We start from the raw sequence: 7,664 nt of genomic DNA, 5'->3' as shown, positions 1-7,664 counted from the left end.
TCTTGTCCGAATATAAGTGGGCGAGGCCTCGAGTGAGGGACCTTGCCCCGCGCAAGAAGTGCTACTTCCGATGCAGTATCCCAGAATTCATTACACAGAGGAGATAGGGATCTTTCAAAACCGGATCTCTTATTCTTTTCCTTTATATTGCGGATCTCTTATTCTTTTCCTTTATATTGCGGATGATCTCTTATTCTTTTCCTTTATACTGCGGATGATCTAGAATTCGACTTTTCAGTCTCTACATGCTAGTAAGCAAAACCCTACGGGACCATACACCTCGTTGTCGGCTACTAACGAGGACTCAAGCCATCCTGTCGTCCCCTCAAGCTCTGTTGCTCGATCCTCCTGCCCCTCAGAGGGATATCTACCCGTTAGGGTGGGCTTATTCACCGCACTAGCCTGGGCCCTTAGAACTAGACAGCATCACAATCACTCGTCTCAATTGGCAAACCTCATTCTCCCAATGGTATGAGAGATACCATGGGCCGATTCTGGGCTTTGCTAACGATGCCGCCCGGCTACACAAGCACAAAAATGAAGTTAGCGTCAAAGCCAAGAGAAAAAAATACATGTACTCTCTCTTAAAGATAGCAATTTCAATACAAACCATTGATTACAAAATACATCACTTCAAATAATAGCTTCATAGAATTTCTAACATTTTTCAATGGAAAAATTTACATCTTCTTTCTTGATTTATTGATGCTGCGATCGCAATGCTTCAATCAGATCTTGATTTCGAGATCGTTTGCTCACTCTACGAGCAAAAAACTATAGCGCGTGAACCTTCTCTAGGCTCAAAAACCTCTTGCTTAAGTCTACACAAATGGGGGGGATGTGAGATGTCCTTAAGGTAAAAGCATTTTGCTGAAGGCATCAGGGATGCTATATAAGTCTCTTCACACGTGGGGGGGAGGGGGGGTTGTGAGATATCCTAAAGGCAAAAGCATTTTGCTGAAGGCACGAGGGATGCTATATAAGTCTCTTCACACGCGCGGGGGGGGGGGGGGGGGGGGAGGGGGGGGGAAGAAGAATTAAGGACACCCTCATCTCACAAGGGTGGGGTGGGGTGATTGAGAATGGGCTTATCTGAGAGTTGGTTGATTAGGGGGTGTTGAGAGGAAGGCTGTAAGTATTACAGCAAGTACAGTATGTAGGCGTAGAAGGGAAGAAGGCGGGTACGAGCTAGCGGTACGACCTTGTGCAAGGTGTGCTGCGCAAAGGGGTGCTGGCCATGGAGTACTCGGGGGTTTATATAGCTGCAGGATATGGGTACTCAGCAAAGTACAATTGAAAGGACGGTGTACCGTCAAAGTGTACTGGCCAGTGGTCTGTGTGGGTCTGGGGAAAGGTACGATGGTGGTGCATAGGCGAAGATGTGATACGCATGTACCCTTTTAGTCAAAGGCAACATGGATGTCCACGTAGCGGTACATGTGGACCATACAATGGGTGGTCGGTCTTTGGTCCTTACGTGGCCATTGTATGGGCGCCTTGGTGAGTGTGTATGGTCCTTTTTGGGACGAGGTTCCCAAATTTGGGACACCGGCCTTGATTTTCCTGTCGGAGCACCCGAGGGGAGAAATTGTTTTTTGGTGACGAAAATATCCGAGATGTCCTCTGGTCGTTGGAGTGCAGACTGTCCATCAATCGGATGCCCAATCATGCATTTATTAAGGTTTAATGGTCATCGTTTTTTAAACTAAAAATAACTAAAATTTGCGTATAAGCTTGATCCGGTGTCTGTTTTGAATGCTGTAAAATCCTATATTAGGGTAAAATTGATGCAGATTCTAACTTTGGACTTGGTATTTGAAGATTCTAAGTAAAAATGGCTCGTTTAATAAAATCATTGATTTTCACACCATAAAAACTCATAAATTCATGTATTACAAAGACATTTTTTAATTAATGAAGATGGGCATGTTACAAACAATAAGCTCTAAGTAGGTAAGAGGGACCTCATCACTCCTAGAACTAATAGACAACAATAAGTTCTTAGTAGGTAAGAGGAGCCTCTTCACTCCTAGAAATAATAGACAATAATAAGCTCTTGGTAGGTAAGAGGGACCTAATTACTCTTAGAACTAATATATATATCCTCTTGCCATAAGCTAACAAGCTCCTGATGGTAGGTAAAATGGGTTGCATTGCCTCTCAAAGAAGATTACTTTGTTAGATTCCTTCTTCTTCTTATCCTTATTCTGAAGTGAGGTATACCAAACAACGAGCGAGTGGGAACGAGCAAAATAAAGAATGAGCGAATCCGTCAATATTATTGAACATACATTGTTTTGATGCATATGTCAGTACAAGTAATGGACACACTTTTTCGCGAGATCATGTCATTTTGGCACAAAAAATCATGAGATTTCATTTACTTAATTAGAGCAACATTCCTTTCATAGATGGCACAAGGATCTACAAACCAACTGACGACAATGAAAACATAGCTACTAGCTAATCGCTTGTGCTCCATTGGACTACATTGAGTCGCACTCATCTCATCAAATAGGTTGCATTTGTGTTGGCACTCTCAACATCCCTGATCATATCAGGGATCACCTACCATGCGTCGAACAATTGCCTCATCATACTCTGGCAGCATACTTCACATAAACAAAAAATAATAAGAATAAATTTATGGCCAAGTCATCATCCATGCAAAAAAATAACAAGAAGAATAAATTTATGCCAAGCAAATGAAAAATTCCATCTCTCTTCATCTAAAATCAAATTTGCCTTTCTTGGTCTTGGTTCTCTTCTACCCCTTCTACCTCCCCCTCTCTTGAAAACTCGGCAACATGTTGCTGGAAAAAAAAAATCATGGTAATCTAATCAATTAGCAAAACAAAGAGGGTTTAATGTCATCAAAATGCAAAAGGAGAGGGTTCCCATGGTATGTTAATTTTATTAATTTTCACCAAACACACACACACAACAAACTTCAATCAAAATGCCAGATAAAGAGGCTTTAATTCCCAAAAAATACAAAAATAAGGTCCCTTTAATAGTTCGTATTGGTGGCCAAATTAAATTTCACCAAAACACACAGCGCATAACTCCATCTGATAGACAAAAATAGAGCGTTTTATTCTCATTTAAAAAAAACACTGAGTGCCTTTGATAGCCCATGCCACCACGATCCATATTGGAAATGTTAATTCTCTTTCATTTCACCAAAACTACATTAAAAATGCTAGAATGGGATGGTTTAATTCCATCAAAATGCAAAATCAAGGTCTCTATTGTAGCCCATTGTTGCTGACGACGCGGTCTACTTAAGGGGACTTACACACACACACACACACACACACACACACACACATCAATGACTATATTGTGAAAAAGAAGCCATGATGAGGAGCTTGTTTTTAAACGAAGCATATAATTACCTCATGAACTAACATGATTAATCCAATGAATACAATGATGCATGCATGAGCAGTATCAAATATTGCGGTCAAGAAGATTAAACATGCCGAAGACAATACATGCAAACTCTCCACTAGTTTTAATAGTAAGAGACTCTGGTGTAGCAATAACCAAGAAAAATGGGATATTGGAATCCTATAAGAGTGCTAAAACTTTTTCTGTGAATCAATGGAGTACCCAAAGCTTTCCCAATGTGGCCAGAGGGTAGGAAATCCTCTAAAACTATCCAAGTAATATAACATTCCTCACTGTGTGTTTGAATAAAGGAAAACTCTTCAAGAGATTAGTTGCATCAATCCAATCACACTCACCGGGATCCTATGGGAGATGTGTAATGGGACATCCACCATAAAGCGATAAGAACTAACAACTTTGAGTCACATACTCAAGGGAAGGATCAATAGACTAGTCCCTCCTTGAGTTGTGGCCTCTATATTTTCTGATATTAGGATCCTCTATCTTAAGACGGGTCTACTCCTAATCCAAGCTTTATAAGTATCTCACATGAGGGGAGATGAAGGTATCCCACACACTAGTCACAAAGGCGGCACTTTTTTGTTTACCTAGGCCATGGTTAGCCTGTGTAGCCTGTGCCTACAGGCCATGGCCAAACAATAGCCATGGCCATGGCCTATAGCCCGCATCGGCACAGGCTGCGCAAGCTAACCATAGCCAAGGTAAACAATGGCCAAGGTAGAAAATAGAGGCCATAGCCACATATGGTAAACTCATAAATAAAGAGGATAGAGATAACAAGAAGCAAGACTCTAACTTATCTCAAGTACGTAATTTGAGTCACATCTTCTTTGATTAGGCGGTAACTTGAGGGATTTGTGTCTAGGTCTATTGGCCCTAACCCCATTGATGAAGAGCGTCATTGAGTAATTGTGCTAGAGAAGGGCTCACTGATAAAACCCCATCAACCCTTGGAATAAAATATATTTTTGACTATATAAAACTCTAGAGGAGGAATTTGACCCATCTAACTTGTCATTTTTTTAAAAGAATACCAAATAAATCATTAGATAAGTTGGTGCCATGCCTAACTGCTTAATCTAAGAAAGAGAGATGCTCAAAACGGCTTGAAAAAATGAAGTCACTAGCTGATGGGGATGATTGAAGTCTTAGATTAGGATCACTCACATCACATCTCATTCAGACCACATCACATTCATTCACATCTACCGCGATTCACATCCCATCACATCCATTCACATCCCATATCTTTCATTCACATCCCGATTCACATGACATCACATCCATTCACATCTCATACCATTCATTCTCATCCCGATTCACATGCCATCACATTCATTCACATGCCATCACATTCATTCACATGCCGATTCGCATGCCATCACATTCATTCACATCCCTTATCATTCATTCACATTCCGATTCGCATGCCATCACATTCATTCACATCCCTTATCATTCATTCACATTCCGATTCACATGCTATCACATTCATTCACATCCCTTATCATTCATTCACATCCTGACTCACATGCCATCACATTCATTCACATCCCATATCATTTATTCACATCCCTTATCATTCATATCTATCCAATTTACATCACATCTCATTGCCTCTATTCTCGTTCATATTCATCACATTCACATCCACATACATCCACATCTATCCTTTCACCTACATCCACATACATCCACATACATACTTATCACATACATCCACATACATCCACATCCATACTTATCACATACACATCCACATCTATCCTTTCACCTACATCTACATCCATCCTTTCACATACATACATCCACATCCATTCTTTCACATACATCCACATCCATCCCATATCATTCATTTACATCCTGATTTACATGACATCTCATCACTTCTATTCACATCACATCTATCCATCCATTCATTCTTTTATAAAAATCAACTTCAGTGGAAATAACACTTTTATAAAAATCCTTTTATACATCTATTTATGCATAAATTTAACTTTAAGGAAAATAACACTTTCGAAATAAAAATAAATTCTTTATGCATCTTTCTATTTATGCATAAAATAAAATTTAATGAGAATAACTCTTTTGAAATAAAAATAAATTCCTTTATGCATCTTTCTATGCATAAAATCAAAATTAATGAGAATATAATCTTTTGAAATAAAAAATAAATTCCTTTATGCATCTTTCTATGCATAAAATGAAAATTAATGAGAATAACTCTTTTGAAATAAAAAATAAATTCCTTTGCGCATCTTTCTATGCATAAAATAAAAAATTAATGAGAATAACTCTTTTGAAATAAAAATAAATTTCTTTATGCATCTTTCTATGCATAAAATCAAAATTAATGAGAATAACTCTTTTGAAATAAAAATAAATTCCTTTATGCATCTTTCTATGCATAAAATCAAAATTAAATGAAAACAACACTTTTATAATAAAAAGAATTTTCAATATGCATCTTTCTATTATGTATAGAAATTAAATACTATTTATCTAGCCTTGAAGTTCTCCTATATGCTACTTCTTGAAAGAAACACAAACTAGTGCATGCCCACTGTTGCTAGCAAAAAACAACTTCCCATCAATTTGAAACACATCCTTGAGAAGCTTAAATCATGAGCTTTGATACCATATTAGAGAGTAGACAATGAAGAACAAGATGGTTTCAAGGTGTTGTGTGTATTGCACAATATGTGACATTTTACAAGCTTGAGTAAAAGCTCCCTTTACGGTAGCCTCAAGCTAGTTGACTTGCAACAAGAAAAAATGAAACCTATGACTTGAAAAATGTGTCAAGAATCTCATACAAATGGTTTACAACATAATGCTACCCAAGCCAAGTGCTACACACACACACACAAGCAAGCCAGTGTTCACACGCTTGAACACTTGACCTGTGGAACAATTCAAGCGACTTGCCCATACAAATGAGTAATGTTATGAATGATGGACTTAAGAGGCGTCTCTCAAGAGTTTTCTCACTCTTTCAAGCGTAATAAAGAGCACAATGGTGAAAGGGCCTTGTCTAAACATGGTAGGGATGAGTCCCTTGTAGAGGGCAAGGGGTCCTTCACGTCGGATGGTCTTCAAGGCACAATCTAGAGGGCCTGTGTAGGGTGGAGTGCCGCCAGGCTCCACATGCATGTTCATGAGACGTGTCTTGACGACGTCGACTGGGTTAGAAGTGACGGAGGCAGCGACGCCAGCGGCGGAGCTCGCTATAACGTGCAGTACCAAGCCATCATGGAGGAGGTGATGGTGGAGGATGTCCTCCTTTACATGATCGTAGGTGGCAAGTTGGGATGCCGTGACGAGCATAGCCCGCACAACTGTGGGGGAGGAGCCACGCCACAGCGAGTCCAGGCCTTCATCTCTCGCCGTCCGCAGGATGGCGTCCGCCACACTCTTGTAATGTCTTCTCGACTGAATGGGAAGCCGGCCATCCGCTTGCATCCTCACCATGGCCATGTCCGCCGGGTTGCCGACGGCGGCGCCGATGCCGCCCGCCATGAGTCCGGCCAAGATCTTCTTGTGAAGAGGAAGCCGGTTACCAGCTCCTTCTTCCCACTTGGACTTCAGAATCTCATACAAGCCCATTCTGGTGGTGGAGTACGTGGCCTGGCGAAGCAAAGTGGCGGAGACGCCGGAGAACAAACCGGCCATACCTTCTTGTTGCACAATTCGGGCGCCCATGGAGAGGGGCCCTATGCGTTCCGGCGGCTTGCGCGCACCTTGGTTAAGGTTTCCTGCAGCTCCACCTTCTCCTTGCAATTGCATGCGGACCTTGATCAGATCCAGCGGATGCGTGCTGCATCCTGCTACAATGGATGCTACTCCGCCTTCAACAAAGGCCTTCCACCCCATCTCTTTCTCTCAAATCGCCGGCCACGCACCTTGGTCCTGCTTGTTAATCTGAACCTGGTTTGGGAAGTGCGTGCGCGCACGCACACGCGTGTTAATATATTGAAAGAGAGGGTGTTGAGGAAGCGACGAATAAAGAAGCGTAATGCCGCATAAAGCCAAGGGAGCACCTTCCTCTGCTTTTAACTTCCTTTACGTTACCTAACGAATACCGTCTTAGAAAGATTCATGATTCATTTTTTATTGCTTAGGTTTTGAAGGCTCGAGAAGCTTGAACCTGGTTTGGGAAGTGCGTGCGCGCACGCACACACGTGTTAATATATTGAAAGAGAGGGTGTTGAGGAAGCGACGAATAAAGAAACGTAATGCCGCATAAA

General features: G+C 41.1%; 1 pseudogene; it reads right to left on the bottom strand.

Annotated features, from left to right (window-relative positions):
• Window positions 1–6,096: 6,096 nt before the first annotated feature.
• LOC147629357 (mitochondrial uncoupling protein 5 pseudogene) lies at window positions 6,097–7,331 on the bottom strand (annotated as a pseudogene).
• Window positions 7,332–7,664: the final 333 nt, after the last annotated feature.

This window comes from Cibotium barometz, chromosome 18, assembly GCF_041138505.1.
Source record: "Cibotium barometz isolate CiBa-2024 chromosome 18, ASM4113850v1, whole genome shotgun sequence".
Taxonomy (NCBI): Eukaryota; Viridiplantae; Streptophyta; class Polypodiopsida; order Cyatheales; family Cibotiaceae; genus Cibotium; species Cibotium barometz.
The sequence above is the reverse complement of the archived record's forward strand: the minus strand, read 5'-3'. Positions and strand labels throughout refer to the sequence as shown.